This window comes from Schistocerca piceifrons, chromosome 10 (assembly GCF_021461385.2).
Source record: "Schistocerca piceifrons isolate TAMUIC-IGC-003096 chromosome 10, iqSchPice1.1, whole genome shotgun sequence".
NCBI classification, from domain to species: Eukaryota; Metazoa; Arthropoda; class Insecta; order Orthoptera; family Acrididae; genus Schistocerca; species Schistocerca piceifrons.
Genome location: NC_060147.1, coordinates 51,820,113 through 51,841,011, shown reverse-complemented (window position 1 = coordinate 51,841,011; position 20,899 = coordinate 51,820,113).

Below are 20,899 nucleotides of genomic sequence, written 5' to 3'. Positions count from 1 at the left end.
ACATTGTAGTTACTGCAGCAGCCATTGTAGTAGACGAATTAAAGCAGAAGCTCATTATGTGTTCAGCTATTTCATTCATTACAAACTTGATAACTTTCGTTTAAAGTGAGAACAGCCAACTTTATATACCAATATGTGTATGAAAAACATAAGAAGCTCCTTCAGTGCTAAATAAAGGGTGCTGGTTGTGTGATGAGTGTTCTAATTTGTGTGAAAAATTTGTACTGAGGCCCTGTCATCAACATACTTGTTATTTATATAGTGAATGTATTACAAAAAGAACTTAAGGAGAAGTCCCCACGCTGTTAAATAGATGTGCTGGTTGTGTGAAGAATGCAAATACAAATATTTTATTTGACCTTTGAGCATATTTACATGCAATTGTTGTCATCAAACTTAGCACAATAGCAGTGATAATAATAATATAAATTCGGCAAATGTCATGAACTAAAAGAATATAGTCAAAGATAGATACACTACACATTTAAATAAATGCAAATAACCACAAGAGGTTTCCTAATAGAGCAATTACTAGATAAATGACCTCCACAGTTAAGTGAATTGCAAAGATACTAAGTAATCAAACAAATAATAAACCATAAGAATATGAAACAGTAGTAAAATAGTTACACAGTGTTGCAAATATAAAATTTTGTAGCTAATTAATTGTTCATTATCATAAGAAATGTGGGTGATTTGACACGCACTCAAGGAACTCTTCAGCAGAGTAAATTACTTAACTTTCCATCCGCATCGAAAGACTAATTCTAAATTTATTTACTGGGACTGTGTAAGGTAAGTTTTTGAAGTAGACATTTTCAACATATTCGTAGCTGGTATGAGTTCTTGCAGGTACAGCATATGGCACATTAGTTGTATGTCCACTTCTTGTGTGATGAGCATGAACGATCCTGCTTCGGTCAAATTCACATAGATTTTTGTTAACAAAGACAAGGCAGTTGTAAATATATGGGTTAGGCTTTGTCGTTATATTTAATTTCTTAAAACAGTCTCGACCTTATTCGTATGGGCTACTTACTGCAACTCACCTTAGAGCTTTCTTTTGCCATTTAAGCCCTAATTTCGAGCGTTCAGAATTACCTCATAATAGTATCCCATAACACAGGTATGCAACATACAATTAACACAAGTTCTTGACTGACACTTCTACTGGGGTTGTACAGCAGACAGAAGACATGTACTAGTCTGCAACATAATTTCCCTGTGTGGGTATCCTGGCTGAAATTTTGATTTATGTAAATCAAGAAAGCATATCGTGTGCATGTGGGAAAATGTATAATGGCTGTATGGATACAATTGAAATGTACCGTTCAAACCATGAACGAAAAATGTTAGAAGCATTGCAAAAAGACGTGAAAAACGCAAAAGAACACGTAAAGCTGCTGGAAAATACAGTGAAATACCTATCTACACCATCAAAAAAAGAACTTGGAAATTCCCAAACTTACAACTAACGAAAGAAATGTACAAACCCCAAATTTAATACAGAAGGATTCCAGCTACCCTTAAGAAACTGTTTTCAGTATCTTCCATTAGACAGTGAACTTGAAACGAAAGAGGTTGTCAATCCAGATAAATCATTTCGATATGAAGAAGCAGCAAAGAAACGTACAATGTATTCATTATGTAGAAATACAGTTTCATAAAACCACCCATTACGAAATGAAAGTAAACAAGCAGTGCAACAACGTAAACTAAGGGTTATCAAAAAGTGTTAGTATAGTGTTGCTCTCTGACAGCCACAGTAGAGGAATAGCAGAAATAATTCGTTACCAACAATACCTCAATACATCAAGTGTGGTGAAACCAGGAGCAGGATTACAGGAAATACTGAAGGACCATAAAAACAGTAACTGTGTGTCGCAAAACTAGTGTATCGTGACAGTAGGCGGCGCAAATGACGTATATAGAAATGAACTGAAAGTAGCAACAAGAGTATTAAGACAGACACTTTGTACATTTGTGGATCAGAAAATGATTATGCTAGGCATACCATATAGGCATGACCCTATTGAATCGTCATGTGTAAACAAAGAGATCCACAATGCAAACAAGGCTTACAAAAAGATAGGTCAATCCACTTTAAATACAGTGTTTCTCACCCTAAATGACATGGAAGGAAAGCACTTTACAAGACACAGAATGCACCTAAATAAGTGGGACAAATCATTAACCTGCTAGAGGTTCAAAATGTGTCTGACAAGTGTTTTTGTAGAAGTGGGAAATATGACAAAATTACACTGCCAACAGCAAAACAGGCCTGCGAAGTATCTGCCACAAGCAAGGCTGGCAATGTCGTGGAAAACCCTGCCTGCCTAACGAATCCAGTTGTAGCACTGCTACAACGTACAGAAGGATCAGATATAGAAGTAAGTGTCAACAGGAAAGCATTAGTAACAACAGCAACAGCAGCAACAAAAGATCCATAACCAATGTCTACAGAGGTTAAGAAAACGATCACAGGTACATCTACACAACCAACAACAACAACAGCAATAGATGACTCAGGAGCAACTCCACCAGAAGGAAAGGAAACAACAGCAAGTGAAACATACAGTGTAGCAAGTAGGCAGAAAACAGTGCCTCCACACCTTCTGAAAGACTTTGTAACATCAAGTGTGAAAAGGAGGAGGCCACCAAGATAAGTACAACTAAATGCTTAACAGTGCTTCACCAGAATATACAGTCCACAAAAAATAAATATCAGCAAGTAGAAGTAAACTTACAAACACTAGACAGCTCAGTTGTGTGTTGTATGGAACAGTGGTGCACAGGGAATGAAATCTCATATTTAACCTTAGCCTCATATGAATTTGCTTGTTTCTACAGTAGACTCTCCATGAGAGGTGGGGATTCATGTATTTATGTGAAGAGAGGTATTTCATTTAAAGACAGAAATAACCTTACTGCTTAAATGTTGATAAACATTTTAAACTCTCAGCTACTGAAATAACAGAGTACAGCATATCAATAAAATTAATGATATTGTGTGTACTGATCACCAAATGGTAATGTGGATATTTTTTTCTCAAAACTAAATGAGACACTAGCTAATGCATCTTGCTCAAAATCAAGCATAATCGTCTGTGGGTAGCTCAATATCAATACAATGAAGTCAGATTATGCTAGCCAAGCGTATTTAAATGTTTTGTACAGTTATGACATGACTTCACTTGTAAATTGTTCCACTAGAGTACCCAAACAATCTTCTACATTGATAGACCATGTAGCAAAAGATATAGACAGGAAATAATGCTGTATACATGTTCAACATCTAGGCTTATCAGATCATTTGTGTCATATATTAAAAGTAAATTGTGTGTAGAAAAGCCCACTAAATTAGGAGTGTACAAAAGGCCCTTCTCAAAGTCAAACGTCCATGAATTTTCATCGCAGATACAATGTGAAGTGTGGGAGAAAGTCTATGCAGAAATGAATGTCAACATAATGTTTAATACTTTCATGTCTATTTTTAAACTAAAATTTGAGGAAGCATTCCCAAAAACGTTACATACCATTGCTAATTCAGAAAAAATACATGGATAAACAGAGGTATCAAAAAATCCTCTGTATCTCTTAGGTATCTCGCTTCAATCAAAAATAGAGACAGATCCAGCCTTTCTACAACTTTATTAAAGCTACAAGAGGACCTACAGAAAAGTATTACTAGATGCTAAAAAAATCACAAACCTTAAAATACTACTGCAGTCAGAAAACAAAAGCAAACCACAGTGGAATATTATCAAATGGGAAACAGCAAACACAGGGTAAAAACATTTGCACTCACGAATTAAAAATAAAAGTCCACAAATGAACCACCCAAAAGAAATAGCTAACTTTGTAAATGTGTACTTCAACAGCATTGCTAAGAATTTACAACAGAACTTTCCAGACACATATGTCTTACCCATCCAGAACCATCCACCAAACTCAATGGCACTCTATCTGGCAACTGAGAAAGAGGTCGCACAAGTTATATATAAATAAAAAAATAAAAAAATCAACTGGTATAGATGAAATCCCAGTTTGCATTCTTAAAGATTCCATAAAGGTACGATGAACAAAAATAATCAATGGATCATTCAAATCTGGCTGTTTTCCTTAGCACCTAAAACAAGCAAAAGTAATACCCATACTTCAAAATGGTGATGCCGAAAATGTAGAAAATTACAGACCAATCTCTCTACTGTGCACCATTTCCAAAATTATTGAAAAAGTTATGAAAAATAGGTTAATGTAGTATCTAAATAAGTTTAACCTTCTTTGCAACGAACAATATGCTGTCTCACAAAAAAAAAAGAGACAGAATTGGGTATTGCGCAGATTACAAAGGTCATTCTTGAGGCACATGACGAAAGTGACCATGTGAATGGAATTTTCTTGGACTTATCAGAGGCATTTGATAAGTGGACCATATAATTTTATTATATAAATTAGACTTACTAGGAATAAGAGGTGTGGTCAAGAAGTGGTATAAGTCCTACCTATAAAACCGATTACAGTGTTTTGAGATTTCACATAATTGACAAAGATTTCTGGTAAAACACTTATCATGTCCAAAAAATATTAATATAGGCATTCCGCAAGGTAGTATATTAGGTCAAAACCTTTTTTTTTTTCAATAATGATTTTCTGTAGAGTATCAAAAGTGGGGGGGAAAATGTGATTTGCTGATGACAGCAACATAGTAATCACAGCCAAAACTCTAACACAGTTGACAGAAAAAGGCTAATGCAGCCCCCAAAGATGTTCACAAGTGGTCTCTGAAAAATAAAGTAACTTTAAATGTAAAGAAAACTAACTGTACGTACTTTTGGTTGAAGAAAAGATGCAATGATGGTAAATTAACAATTAATGATGATGTAACAGAATATGTAATGGATACCAAATTTTTGGGGTTGAAGGTAGATTGTCCGTTGAAATGGACAGAACATGTAAAAGCTTTAACAAAGAGGCCATCCACAGCATATTATGCTCTATGAATACTTGTACCACTGTGCAATATTTCATGCCTCAAAATGACATATTTTGGATACATACACTCAATACATACATACATACACTCAATACATACACTCAATAGATGGGTAGATCACATAACTAATGAGGAAATATTGAATAGGACTGGGGAGAAGAGGAGTTTGTGGCACAACTTGACTAGAAGAAGCGATCGGTTGGTAGGACATGTTCTGAGGCATTAAGGGATCACCAATTATAGTATTGGAGGGCAGCGTGGAGGGTAAAAATCGTAGAGGGAGACCAAGAGATGAATACCCTAAGCAGATTCAGAAGGATGTAGTTTGCAGTAGGTACTGGGAGATGAAGAAACTTGCACAGGGTGGAGTAGCATGGAGAGCTGCATCAAACCAGTCTCAGGACTGAAGACCACAACAACAACAACAACACTCAGTCCTCAGTTATGCAATCATGTTTCGGGGAACAAGTGATGGGAATATTCAGTCTGTACCCTAGGTACAGAAAAGAGCTTGTGGTGTCGCAACTAGTGCGCTATCGCCCATTTGTCTATTAAAAGCTTTACTTCAGAATGTATGTGGACTGCAATGTAAGCCGGTAGACTATTATACGGTCAGTAACGGACAAGTTGTGTCCTGCAGACTGACGTCACGACCATCTGTTGCAGCTGCGCGTGTGAAAGCAGGCCACTTACATTATACGAAACTAAAAATATTAATAACTAATAAAGGAATAACCTGAGGAACGTCATATTTGATGTACATCCTTCTGTTGTGAAAACAAACAATATGTCAAAGTGGGAGATCAAAAATAGTTGTATTTTGGAAGTTCGTAAAATTCCATAAAAAAACGTAATTTTCCGACAGTCAAGAATTTAAAAAAATACAGTGATGTAATAGTTCACCTTTAGTGACTATGTACGATGATCTGATAACACTTTCAGTGTTCATATGTAAATCTGAAAATTTTTTAAGTGTTCATATGTAAATTTGAAAAGTTTTTAGTTTCAGAAAACCTCTGTGACTTTTCTATAATAATAATTTCAAGAATTCTAAGTAAATATGTGTATTGTGTGTTAGAGTGCGTGTGAATGAGAATGCGTGAGTGAGAGTATGTAGGACGTTTGGCATTATTAAAATCATTCATGTAATTCTCTACAGGAACTGGCAAGTGTTCCAACTCTGTAACATGGGATAGAATCCACTAGTGGTTCCCCTACTAGTGAATGTCGGACGTCCAAGTATGTATGCCTATGCATAAGACAGCCAGAGCATTCGCGACTACATAATAAATTTCCAGATGTAGAGTAAAGCTTATAGTTCATTTTGTTTTGTTTATTTAATTAGAGAGTTTTGTGTTACTTAATTTGATGACGTCAATGAGCCTAGAGAAGTGGATGGTGCTTGCTAGATTTTGACACGAGCTGCGCCCTAGAAGTGAGTTCTCATTGGTCGTAAGTGCTGACAGCCAATGAGAAGCGAGACGGTTGGCCGCCTAGCGAGGAGATAGAGTTTTCAGTGTGGGGAGAGTGAGAGAGGGAGTCGCGAGCTAGCTTTGATTGGAGGCGATTATGCTGGATGTGACTTTTCGCATTATGTCTAAGATGAAGTCTTGGGATGATTTCTGCGTTATGGTCCAATGTTAATGGTATCTGGTTGTGACCAGAAACTGTTTATGAAAACTTAAGAGTGTTGTGATAATGCGTTCCGACGAGAATCGCGAGTGAACTTTGAATTATATAACGTGGCGGTACTGAGTACATTCTTACTGACAAGGAAACCTCCCCATCGCAACCCCCTCAAATTTAGTTATAAGTTGTCACAGTGGATAGGCCTTGAAACACTGAACACAGATCAATCGAGAAAACAGGAAGAAGTTGTGTGGAACTATGAAAAAATAAGTAAAATATACAAATTGAGTAGTCCATGCGCAACATATCCATCATCATGGAGAATGCGAGAGCAGGAGCGCCGTGGTCCCGTGGTTAGCGTGAGCAGTTGCGGAACTAGAGGTCTTCCCTTGGGTGAAAAGTGTAATTTTCAATTTTCGCAAAGTTATGATCTGTCCGTTCGTTCATTGACGTCTGTGTTCACTGAAATAAGTTTAGTGTCTGCGTTTTGCGATCACACCGCAAAACCGTGCGATTAGTAGACAAAAGGACGTGCTTCTCCAATGGGAACCGAAAACATGTAAGCACAAGGTCTTACGATTCCTCCACAGGAAAACACGTCTGATATATTCTATAAGACACTGGTGACGGCATGTGCGTCACATGACGGGAATATGTTGCCGACCCACCTAACTTGTACACTTGACGAATGGGCAAAAAGATTCTTCTACCTTGCCCGATTTAGGTTTTCTTGTGGATGCGATAATCACTCCCAAAAAAGTGATGAAACCATAAGAGTTTGTCACATAAACTGCAACAAATGAATGCAACAGTTTCACAGTCACACAGTTTTCACTGTGCTATGTCAAAACATATGTTTTTAACGTTTTCAAATTTTTCCGTGTGTAGACCGTCAAATCCTGCGTATGTCCAAGCAAATCTGAACATGTCCTGCAATTTTGGAAAGCGAAGTTGATTATGTGTAAGTGCCTAAACTTTCATAAATGTCTGAAAACAAAAAATTAAAATTTGCACTCGAGGGAAGACTTGAACCAAGGACCCCTCGTTCCGCAGCTGCTCACGCTAACCAAGGGACCACTGCGCTCGTGAGCTCACATTATCCTTCATGTTGGATATCCTACGCATGGATTACTCAGTTTGTATATTTTGCTTATTTTCTTTCATAGTTTCACGCAACTTCTTCCTGTTTTCTCGATTGATCTGTGTTCAGTGTTTCATGGCCTATCCACTGCGCCAACTTATAACTAAATCTGAGGGGGGTGCGATGGGGAGATTCCCTTGGGAGTATTTTATGGCGAGCATAAACTGTAACTAAAGACAACCACTGAATATCGTGTGCAGAAGTAATTGGCTGATCATTGACTGTGTTATAAGTAATTGGTTTCGGAGTTCGGGAAGGTAAAAGTTCTGGCTGTTAGTACAAACTGGATCAGACTAGGGAAAGGAGTAAGACAAGGATGCTGTTTATCACCTACTTTTTTCAACCTGTACTTGGAAAATATGATTGACCAATGCTCATTAGATGACAAAGGAGTAGAAATTGGAGGAAGAAGAGTAGGGTGCTTGAGATTTGCTGATAACATGGTCCTTCTAGCCACAGGGGAAAAAGAATTACAGGATTTGGTGGACACTATTGCACTAACGGAAAAAAATATGGAATGAAAATTAACACAAATAAAACAAAAGTATTGGCAATAGGAGGAAATAAGGAAATAAAAATTGTGCTGAATGGAGAAACACTAGAACAGGTGCAAAATTTTAAGTATCTTGGAAGCAGGATAGACACCGACTGGAAGTGCACCACAGAAATTAAAACAAGGATAGCAATGGCAAAAGAGGCGTTTTATAAGAAAAGGAGAATCTTCTGCAGCGGTATGGACAGAGAACTCAGAAAGAGACTCATAAAATGTATTGTACGGAGTGTTCTTCTATATGGCGCTGAAACATGGACTATGAGGAAAAAAGACAGAGAAAGGCTGGAGGCTTTTGAGATCTGGACATGGCGGAAGATGGAAAGAATAAGTTGGATGGACAGAGTAAAAAATGAAGAAGTACTGAGAAGAGTGGGAGAGAAAAGGCAGTTACTAAAGAGAAGAAAAAGAAATTGGATTGGGCATATATTAAGAAAGAATGACGGACTGATAAAAACGGTTTTAGAAGGTTATGTAGAAGGGAAAAGGAAGCGAGGAAGGAAGAGATTCCAGATACTGGATGACATGATGGACGGTGCAACATACAGCAGCCTTAAGAAGGAAGCAATGGATCGCAGAAAATGGAGAGGCAAAGGATCTGCTAATATAGCAGATAACGGATGATGATGATGATAACTGTGAGCAGAAACTTTAGTCATTTTCGTAAATGTGGGCTGATGATCTTGCTTAATGGCAATAAAGATCTATTGAAGGTTTGAATTTGAACTTCATGTTTAAAGTACGAGTGACATCCCCTTTCCGAATCATTTCTTTAAAGTACATAGACAATTTTCAGCAAATTTTACTTATAGCAGCCTCTGGCGTGTAGCTATGAGGTTACAGTTTCCTCAAACCTGCTTTTCTGTGATCTCGTAAGTAGCTGCAGTCAGGAGTTTACGTGCGAAGATCTACCGCTGTAAAGAGGTAGGTGAACAAAAAATTTTAAAAGAAATTGCATTGCGGCAGCAGCAATGTATAATCCATTGCAACTGGTGCCTCGCATGCACGCACGTAAGAATCTGTCACAAGCTGTACGGATAATAATGGACAGCAGCAATAGGGCCCATTGTACTGATATACTCAAAAAACTAGAAATCCTGTCTGCCTTATGTGAATACATTTTCCAGGCTGTAATGTATGTAACGAAATATATGCTACAAACAGCTCAATAAGTGCCATGAAACTAGATCCAGCCACACCTTATGCATAAACAAAAAAACATCAAAAACACTGAACAGTATGCTATATAATGGCATAAAACTGTACAAAAGGCTGCCACAGGATGTAAAAGATGTAAATGAACTTCATATCTTCAGCCAAAAGCAAATAACATATTTATTAAGAAAAGATGTTACAAGGTAAATGAGTGTTTAGAATAACTGTAGATAGGTATTTAGTAGACATATATACCATATAGCGACAGTCTATTATAAATATTGTACGAATCGACCCGTAAAAATTGTAATAATTGGACTGTAAACCTTCTAAGAACCCATTTACATTAAAGGTCATAAGACACAATTAACGACATTCATACAATTTGTGTTGTTATACAGATGAATAAGCATAACAATCAATCAATCATCTGAAATTCTATTAATTTCACTGTTTTGTTATCATGATTGGGAGCATTCAGACTGAATACAGTGTCTCCAGTTTTACTATCATTCTTCTGCGCTTCATTTGCCTCAGACCAAGTAATATATCTCACCACTGCCACTACCATCATGTGTTGCACAGCTTCAAGGTAGGTACCACGGGTAATGAGTGTTGTATCATCTGCGTATAGCAATACATCATATGCTACAACTGTGGCTACATCATTTACGTAAATAATGAAAAGGAAAGGTCCAAGAATAGATCCTTCAGATACACCCTTTACAACTGGAAAATGATCTATTATTTGATTATTTATCTCAACTAACTGTTTTCTATTGTCCAAGCAAGACTGAATTAGGCGTAGAGCATTCTCTCTCACTCTGTAGTGGTGGAGGTCCAATTGTGTTGCACAGATAAATATCTTTATTTGCAAAATAACTGAATATTTTTGCTACCATGTTCTCTGAAAGCATACAGTAAGGAGGTAAGTATATCACTATGTTCAAAATATTAACTCATTTGTTTATGCATGCAGAATTCTATCATTTTTTATATTATGGGTATAAGTGAAATAGGTCAACAGTTATCTGGAGGCGCTATATCTCCTTTCTTATGTACTGGTTTAACTACAGATATTTTTAAACATGACAGATAAATTCCTTCATTATAAATGTTATTGATTATTTTAGTCAGTGGCATTAAAATCTGATTTTTGATGTATTTAATAACATAATTCGAGAGGTCATAGTAATCCTCTTGAATTACTGAGCTTAGCTATTTACAATTTCATTGGATAGATAAAAAAAACTACTCACCAAGCAGTGACAGAAGACATACATAAAAAAAGGTTATAATTAGACAAGCTTTCAGATACAGTGGCTCCTCCTTCAGGTAGATGGGTTGAAGGGGGAAGAGTTCTAGGAAAAGGGGTGGATTATGGAGAAGCCACCCAGGACTGCAGGTCATGAGAGACTTACCGGACAGGATGAGAAGCAAAGACTGATTGTTGGGGACTGCATCAGACGAGATTTGAAAGCCTGAGGGCTTGAAGGGGAAAGACAGGGTAACATGCAAGACAGAGATTACTGCTAAAACACCGTGTAAGAGTTAACAAGAGTAAAAAGTTAAGTGCTTTGCATGTAACACATGCAGGAGAGGGACAGCGAAAAATAAACAGGTAAGGAAATGAAAGGTGTAGAAAACTAAAATGAAGTGAAGGAAGGAGTAGTTACATTGAAGAAATGCTGAGTCAGAAGAAATTAACGTAAATTGAGGCTAGGTGGGTGCTATGTCCCGCCTGTGGAGCCTGAGAAACATTCGTTCGAAAGGCTGCTTTCTGGCTACCGTGCATGCGCAGAGCGGAAGTTGCGTTCGAAGCGCGTCTGGTCCTAAACATGGTTACTTGAAATGGGATGCCTGCTGTTTGAAGAGTGACTAGCAAGTAGCATCAAGTATCCAGATGTTACCTGAAGAAAATTTTCTGGCGCTGTCAAGCTACCAGTTTCACGCATGCACATAGATAAGTGGCTTGTAGTGAGGGTATATTGCCGCGTTTTTTCGATTGTCTTTCAATAGCCGATCGCAGTAGTTCACTGTTTGTGGATCTTCGATAATTGTAAGGTAAGTAAGTTATTTGTTCTTATGTTTTATTTTTATTTATGCTTATAAAATCACCTGTAGAAGTTCAGCTGATAGCCACTCGGTGACAGTCGAACAGTAAAATGCGTTTGAAGAGCCCAGACACCAATGTTGACGTGCATGCACAGTAGCGCCTGTTTACTGGTTCTTCAAGTAGCTTTCTGGCAGCTCTTCGAACGAACCTAAGGTTAATTGCTGCTGGTACTCAACAATGTAAATAACGAGTGCAAAAAGTAATTAAGTAAGGAACTCTCATACTTTATTTTCTAAAACTATGTTAAATGTATGAAAAATTGAAATGGTAATTTAACTAACTTCAATAATGCATGATACGGTATATTTCTATCACCATCGAGGACCAAGCAACTCAATGAAACACAAACTGCTTGTTATTATTCATTATTTGTCGAGTTCGTGTCAGAAGTGGCTGTGCTTAGTGCTTGTTCTTCTCGCCATACTGACTGATTATAGTTCTGATAAAATAGGTAAAGTTAAACCTGAATACACTCAAAAGTTTAGGGAAGAATGGTTAAAAAATCCGAAATTTGTCCAATGGTTATCACAAGCTGTAGGAGATAACACAAAGGCATCCTGTAAAGTGTGTCACTTTACTGTAAGAGCTTGGTTAGCGGATATTGAAGATCATGTGAAACAAAAAAATATAAATCTACAGTTTCTTCCTTTTCCTCCCAAAGACAGGCAAAAATTAATTTTAAACCATTTCAGGATTCAGTAGGAGGTCGCGAAGCTGAAGGGTCACTTGCCCTCTTTGTGTCTGCACATTGTGCTATATTGTCATGTGATCACTTAGGAGAAATGTGTAAAAACAGGTTCAAAGACAGTCTTATTGCAAGCCAGATTAAGTTGCATCGTACAAGGTATAGTGCTATTATGAAGAATGTTCTTGAGCTCTATTTTGCAAACGATTTGAGAAGTGATGTTGATGATGGCATGTACAGTATTTTAATTGCTATAATTTATCATAGTAAAACATCTCACAAGATTGTTTCGACATATCTTACACTAGTCGGACGTGAAGAATGCAATGCTGAATCTATTGTATCAGCTATTAAAGAGGTGTTGAAAGAAGTTAATTTAGATTTAAAGAAGTTGCAAGGAATAGGATTAATAACGCGGAGTGTATGAAATACTTGAAAGGGAGATACCGCATTTGGTACTTAAAAGGTGTGTCTGTCATTCCATTCAGTTACCAACCTCTGCAGCAGCTGCATAATGTTTTCCAAGAAATTTGGACGTTTTGGTTAGGAAAACTTACAACTGATTTTCTCGGTCTTCTTCACGACAGCTCTTTTACCGCCAGATTTTTCAGTCCTAAGTGATGAGGAGGAGCCACTGAAAATCTCCCATGCCTGTGACACAAGACGGTTTTCTATTGAACTTGCAGTATGTGGAATAATTGATCAATGGCTCGAGTTAAAAACTAATTTTGAAATTGTTTGGCAAAGCGAAAAATGCTACACAGCTGAACTGGTCTATTCGATGTTCAGTGACGAACTTTATTTAGTATATTTAGTATATCTTTTAATCCTATCCTTCCAAGTCTTCAGCGAGTCAGTAAGGAATTCAAGTCAAATGGTGTGGATCCAAGCAAGTTATTAGATGACCTGATTTTTCTTATCCAATCTCTTCTTAAGCAAGTTTTCATTCCCACCTATCCAGTTCAGAGAAAATATCTTGACAATGATTCCCAAAACTCCCAGATCCAAAGCCGTATCTTGGATACTTGCTTGAAAAAAAATTTCAGAAATGAGAAACAAAATAACCGAAGGCGAAGGAAAAAACATTAGAGAAAGATGTGTAAAATTTGTTTCTTCACTTGTCAAAGAATTACAGCAAAGATTGCCTGATAATATTGAAGTGTTGGGGAAATAATCTCTTCTTGCAGTTTCAAAGGCGCGTGTAGTGGTAAAAGAACTCTTAATTCCACTATTAGAAAGCTCTCACTTGGATAATAGAGAATTAAAATAATTGAATTACAGTGGGATAACGTTAACAATTCAGTCGATTTCTAGTGGGAGGTTTTTAGTTACCATGACGCCAGCGCCGAAAATCCTTTTAAAGAACTTGCAAAATTTGCATTATCCATGCTTGTACTTCCTTGCTCCAACGGGGAACTAGAAAGTAATTTCACCCAGTTGAATCTCGTCATAATGAAGGTAAGGAATCGAATGCGTTCAGATATGGTAAACACCAGGGATTTGTGCAGGTCTTCGCAGAAAGAATCGGTGCTGTCATAATTACATATTTTCTGAGTTAGTTCTCGGAACAAATGGGAACAACTGAAGCATATAAATCGATACCATCAACTTCTAGTCCAGCTTCTCTTTCCCATGTGGAGGATGGCGATAATGACGAAGACGACATTCTTATCCAGTTTTAGGTAAGTTTAGCAAAAAAATATGTTACATGTAGTCTATATCTCGAGTAAGTGGGGTTTCACTGTCATTTCTGTGCTTCTGAATAAAAATTTGGAATCTAGTTCTTTTAAGGCATTTTAGTCCTTTTGCTCTCAATCTGGTTGGAAAAAGTTATGTAGTATATACTGTTGGCAACACTGATTGTGTATGCCGTTGTTCACTTTATGAATTTGAAATTGTAGTGTAGATTGTTGTTACACAGTAGTTTTCAAAAATACTCCCATTTCGAAAAATACCTCGTATATCTGCAATCTAAGACGTCTGTGGAATAGATGTCAGTTTCACCGCAATACCGCAATGCGTAAAAAAAAAAGTTTCACGTTAATTGTCTGAACACGTCCCAGCCAGCTGGTACAATTGCTTCACAGATTTCCATAGAATTTTATTATTTGTTCTTGCTGATGTTACAGAACTAAACTGCGAGCATCCGAATGTTCTGTCTGTCATCAGACATCTCAAAGTTACTCCTAATCGCTTGATCAACACGACTGCCTTTCTCAATATATATTTTGCTCCTCTATTTTATCTCGTATCAACACTAATGCAGAACTCACCGGAAAGTAATTTTTGAAATCTTTCGGGTCCTTGATTCTGATTTCAGACAGTAAATTCGCAAACGACCATTCACTCCTTCTTTCAACCACTCTGGAACCCATTTCTTCTTTTTCGTTGTCTTCTCATGCTTGCAAGCTACAGGTAATGTAATTGCAGCAAACACTTTATTTTGGCTATTCGACATGTTAGCCTTCTAAAATCGCGGTATCAACTGACAATTTTTGTCAATATTACTGGCAGTGTGAGCTCACTTTAAAACATGGTGTACGAGTTAAGAATGAGTGAAAAGCTAAGTGCATTGTAGGTAACAGATGTGGGAGGGACCGGAGAAAAACAAATAAGTAAGGAAATGAAAGATGTAGAAAACTAAAACGGAGTGAAGTTACTGTGAAGAAGTGCTGAGATGGAAGAAATTAATGTAAATTGAGGCCAGATGGGTGACGAACCCTAAGGACACATTGTAGCGCTAGGTCCCATCTGTGGAGTTCTGAGAAACTAGTGTCTGGGGGAAGAACACAGATGGTGCGTGTGGTGAAACAGGTGCTGAGGTAACGAATGTCATGTTGCTATGCCCATTCGTTGTAACTGATAATTTGGTGGTAGTCATGCCGATGTTTACTACCACTTACAGGGCTGGTATAGTTGGTGGTAGGAGGATGCATAGCGCAAGTCTTGCAGTGGGGAAAGTGACAGGGGTAGGAGCCATAGGATAGGGATCTGGGTGCAGAAGGAGCATAGCACCTGACAATAATATTGTGGAGATTGGGAGGGTGATGGAAAGCTATTCTAGGTGTGGTGGGCAAAATCTCAGACAGAATGGATCTCATTACGGTATATTAATAATTTTTACTTATGGACCGTCTGACAGCAACTGAATAAAACACAATTTTAGTGCCATACGCGTTTCGCCTTTATTTTCTGCAAGGCATCATCAGTGGCAGGTTGCGTGGACAATTTCCTACATATTACGCTCCTGTTGCATTTTTGGTGTTGTTCTTCTTCTTATGAACGCCAATTTGCGGTTTTTTCCCCCATTCCACACCACTACGCACTGAACGCTTGTTTTAAAGCAATGTTTAACGCTTGTTTTAAAGTAATGTTTTGGTTTCTGTTCAGTTTCTGGTTTAACAGAAACCAAAACATTGCTTTAAAACCACTATGCACTGAACGCTTGGTTCAGACCAGGACAATACTGGGTGACCAGTTGTGTGCCCCGAGGTTGTTTTTTGGAGGGATCAGCCGTACCAGGATTGTATGTGATGGCCCAGGAAATCTGCTTTTGAACTAGGCTGGTGCAGTGATTATATCCAGTGAATCTGTGGTGAGAATTGTCTTGTATTGCTGTGAAGAGTCTGCATTGGCACAAATACGTTTGCCTCAACTACCAAGACTATACGGGAGGGATGTTTGACATGGAAAGGATTGCAACTGTCAACATGTAAGTACTGTTTTTTGTTAGAGGTTTGATGTGGACAGAAGTGTGTAGCTGGCCTTTGATGAGGACCAGATCAAAATCAAGGAAAGTGGCATGAGATTTGGAATACGACCATGTGAAATTTAATTGGGAGAAGAGATTCAGAGATCAGGACTTTTAACAGGGCAGCCTCGCCACGACTCCATCTGGTAACGATGTCATCAATGTATCTAAACCAGACCAGGGGTGGAAGACTTATGGACCCATGAAAAGGTTGGTTGGCATAGAAAGGAGCTGTCCTGGTTCCCATTGCCATATCCCTGATCAGTTTGTATGTCTGACCCGGAAAAGTGAAGTAGTTGTTGGTAAGTACACGGTTGACTAAGGTGAGTAGGTAGGGTGCCGTAGGTTTGTAATCAGGCGAGCACTGGCTGAGGAAATGTTCAGCAACAGACAGACGATGTACGTGGAGGATGTTGGTATAGAGGGAGGTGGCATCAATGGTGACAAGCAAGGTGTGTTGTGGTGGGAGTGGAATGGGCATGGATTTCAGATGAACTAGGAAATGGTTGGTATCTTTGATATAGGAGGGAAGTCTTTGTACTTTGTATGTGCTGATCAACTAGGATGGATTGGGTTTGTGGACCTTAGGAAGGGGGGGGGGGGCAAATTATAACCTTCTTTTACGTCTGAAAGCTTGCCTAATTATAACCTTCTCTTATATGTGTGTTCTGCGGCTGATTGGTGAGTAGTTCTTTATCTATCCGATTACAGTATAGTGTCAAAAATTGATTGTTTTTGTTTTTATATGAGCTTAGTTATTGATTCATGATTGTCTTCTCAGCTATACGAGTCCAGCGAAGGCTGTCTGCTTGCTGTTCATTTCTGGCAGCAGTGCCCCTGCTTTACTCACATCCTTCATGACGCTGTCATCTGACTGAAGACTGACAAAATGAGCGTTTAGAATATTAGGAGGAATTAGTATCTGGTAAACTTAAAAATCACAGTCTATTTCTGTTTTAATAATTTCCCATGCAGCTTTGCATGTATTCACTGAGTTCAGTACATAAATATCATTGTTTTGCACTTTGTTGCCTTGGTTTCAGACCTGTAAATCTTTTTCACTTTCACATACATTTCCTTGTCAGCATTATTATGCCTAGACCTACTGTGATAGGTAGTATTATGATTCTCATTCTCCTTAGACGTGGGGTGTACCAGTTTATTATTATTATTTTTTTTTTTTTTTATTAGATCTTGCAGTTTGGTACAGCGAGTCTGCTTAGATATTTTCTTGTAGCGTTTAGGACAATATGCTTCAAAATGTTTGGTTAACAGTTCAAAAAATTTGTTCGTAGATTCATTTGCTTCTGCAGTGATTATTATTTTATCCCATTGTATTAAATTCAATTTACTTATTAGGTTTTTTAGCTTTGATTCATTAATTGGTCTAATGTTTTTTATATATTCAGTGGAAGTTTCAGTTATTTTACTGTTAAGGGTTTGTCTGAGGCATTAGTCCCTCATGATCAGAAATGCATAGTTTGATTGTGCCAATTTCTTTTTTGTTTGCATGGAGATTACATATTATATTATCTAGACATGCTTCCTGCCTTGTGGGTTTGTCATTTATGTGACAAAAAATAATGAATCTTAATGTATTTAGCAAATGATCAACATTTCTATTCTTAAACCTAATGTCTATATTGATATCACCAAACATTTGTATTCTGTAAACTTTGTATTTGAGTAGCAAGAGTATTAGTTTCTCCAGAAGCTCGCCAAACACATCTTTAGTGTGATTTGGAAGACAATAAACTGAAACTACTATGGTTTCATGTTTTGGCAACATTATGGCAGCTTCAAATTTTGCATCTATACACAGTATACTTACATCTATAACTTCATAGACTAGGTTTACACTGTTTTTAGCATATGCAGATACCTCACCATGTTTAATATTTGTTTTACATGCCAGAGATTAAGCCACCCTTTAGTTCTTTCTCACATGTGTTAGGTTTATTTATGGTTTTTGTTCTGAGTGTTCTTATCAGACAATTAACGTGGTTTGCATATTCACTTGTATTTCAGTGTTTCATGTCTAATTTGTAAATTATTGACAGTGAAAAGTCCCAGAAGCTCTCAGAAACATGAAGATGAATGTCAATATTTTTGCCAAAGGGAAGGTACAGACTAAAATGTAATTCCACCCATTCTTACAAGGCTGTGTAGTTTAGCCACTGTGCCAGAGTGACAATGTATACCTTCCAATTAATCACTGTGTCATATGCCTTCTAAAACCTTTAAATGGTGATAACTCATTATTTGACATTGGGTATCAATAAATTGCACCTTTTTGAGACATCCTCAATGCGATAGTGTTTTGGAATGGCATTTATTTTTGGAAAACAAGTTATAATGTGGGGATAATATAAAACACACCAAATACAAGGTTGACAAAATCCAATATGGTCTCACCAAGATGCTTCAGCCAAAGAATATCTTTGAAAGGAGCATGGCCACATTACCTCACATAATATATATATAAATAATGGCATGTCCATCATTGTTTGAGTGTACTTCAATGGCAGAATTATACCACTACCTTGTAGGGCCAGAGGGTACTTGCACTTATTTCTCGAGCAACAAAATCTTTCTGAGCAGCAAAGTTTATCACTGTTGCAACCAGTCAAAGAGAAGTGACACTCGATCCTGGCTGGTTGCGTGTCAGTATCTGTGACTGAATGGTTGCTGATAGGCTACCGTTCAATGCGACATAAATATAAGAAGGACATTCATGATTTTGACACAGAATTTGCCGGCCAGAGTGGCCGAGCGGTTCTAGGCGCTACAGTCTGGAACCACGCGACTGCTGCAGTCACAGGTTCGAATCCTGCCTCGGGCATTGATGTGTGTGCTGTCCTCAGGTTAGGTTTAAGTAGTTCTAAGTTCTAGGGGACTGATGACCTCAGAAGTTAAGTCCCATAGAGCTCAGAGCCATTTGAACCGTATTTTTACATAGAATTGAGGTTTGGAACCCCTCTAACTCTCATGAGTAAGGACTGCCTGGGCTGCTTGCAGGATTTAAAATCCGTTAGGGAAAGGTTTCCAGTCATCTTCTTCATCACCTTCCCTGCCAGTCCTCACTACCTGTGACAGCATTCGCTGCCAGTCATCATCTTCACACCCAGACCACACCCTCATCACTGGTCATCACCAGCTCACCTCATCACTGACAGTTTTTGCCTCCATTAGTATCCAACCATTTCCCATTTCATCGCCTGTTTATCAACTCCATCCATTTATTGTCACCACATCATGCCTGACATAGCTGCTTCCATCACTGTCTCGTTGGAGACTTCCCCACCATTCACAACTTCACAACTAGTCACCATGATTCCAGCACAGCTTAGGCACCCCATCACCACAGTCAACACCATTTATCACTCTCCGCCATCATGGACCGTCCTGCTGCCTCAGCCATCTACACCTCTCCATCTCATGCTCCCACTGTCGTCCTCTAACTCAACCCCTTTCATCTATCCCTGTTTCCCTACCGTATCTCATCCTATGACAACAGTTACACTTGCATCTCTCTCTGTCCCCAGGTCCCCCTAGCCACGACTCGCCAAAAATCTCCACCACAGCTGCACGTTGCACAGCCCATCAAACAAAAGTTGCAACAGATAATGTCACAACCATCACCTCAATGTGCTTCACTGCACCGAATAGTGCAAGCTGTGCTGAAGGACCTGCAGAACTCCCAGGTAACTATCAACAATGTCCTATTCCGCTGACACCCTATCCCATAACCACCTTTCTCTCTAACAGCTGTTAAGAAACCTACAAAATGTAAGAACTCTGACATCTTTCCCATTCTGACATCTAAAAACCTGCAAAGTGAATCTGGCAACACTCAGCATATGTATATAATCACTCCTCCTCTAACTTCTTCTCCTAACGTCCGACCCTCTTCCTCTTCAACCTGATCCAAAGTTCCTTAAACCCAAATTCCTCACACTCGAAATGAAAAATTGTCTGCCAAGCCTCCACATCCAACGAATTGTCCTACTGACTTCCACTCCAAATTTCATCACATTATCTTTGGTCCCCAAGCCTCCTTAACACATTTCACCATCACACCAAGGACCAAACAACCCCAAGCTCTCCACTGTCCTCCCACCCTCACCTCAGTGATCACAAAAATCGAACCTTGGCTCCTCTCACCTCGTCCATATCTTCTCTGAATCTGACACCACCATAGACCTTCTCCTTAAAAATGGAGTCCTATATACCACTACCACCACAAGGTCGAATATTTGAAATCCCCTCTTCAGTCCTACCATTTACAAAAATGTCTCCATTACTGCAGATTACAAAAACCCATCTACCTGTACATACAGCAAAACCTCTCAGTTTTCTTAAATAGTATCCTAACCTAGCAGCCCCTCTTACCTGCAACACGCAATGATTCCCACCCCAACAGCTCTGCAAAATGCCAAGCTAAACCACAACCTACCAAACTTGAGCTCACTGTTCAATCTGTCCCTTTGATAACACTTCTCAACACAACAGTTCCCTTCATCCATCCACCACTGTTCATCCTCCAAAATGTCCATCCATTCCATCATCCACACACCCTCCAACAGATCTTTCTTGTTACATGCTCCATCTTCTGTCTCAACAGCCAAGCTACCTACTCCCACAACCAGGTCCACTTCGTATAAGACAAGCCCTTATGATGGCGCAACAGCACTACTGAATCATGTATCACAACATCCACTATTTCCTCACCAGTAAACATCACTTAATGCATATGTTATCCACCACAATGTGCGTACCTTTATCCTTAATGAAATATTCCTCCACCCTGTCACACCATCTGAACATCTCCGTGTATCCTCCCACACACAGATAACTTGCTTCCTCTAGCCAGAGG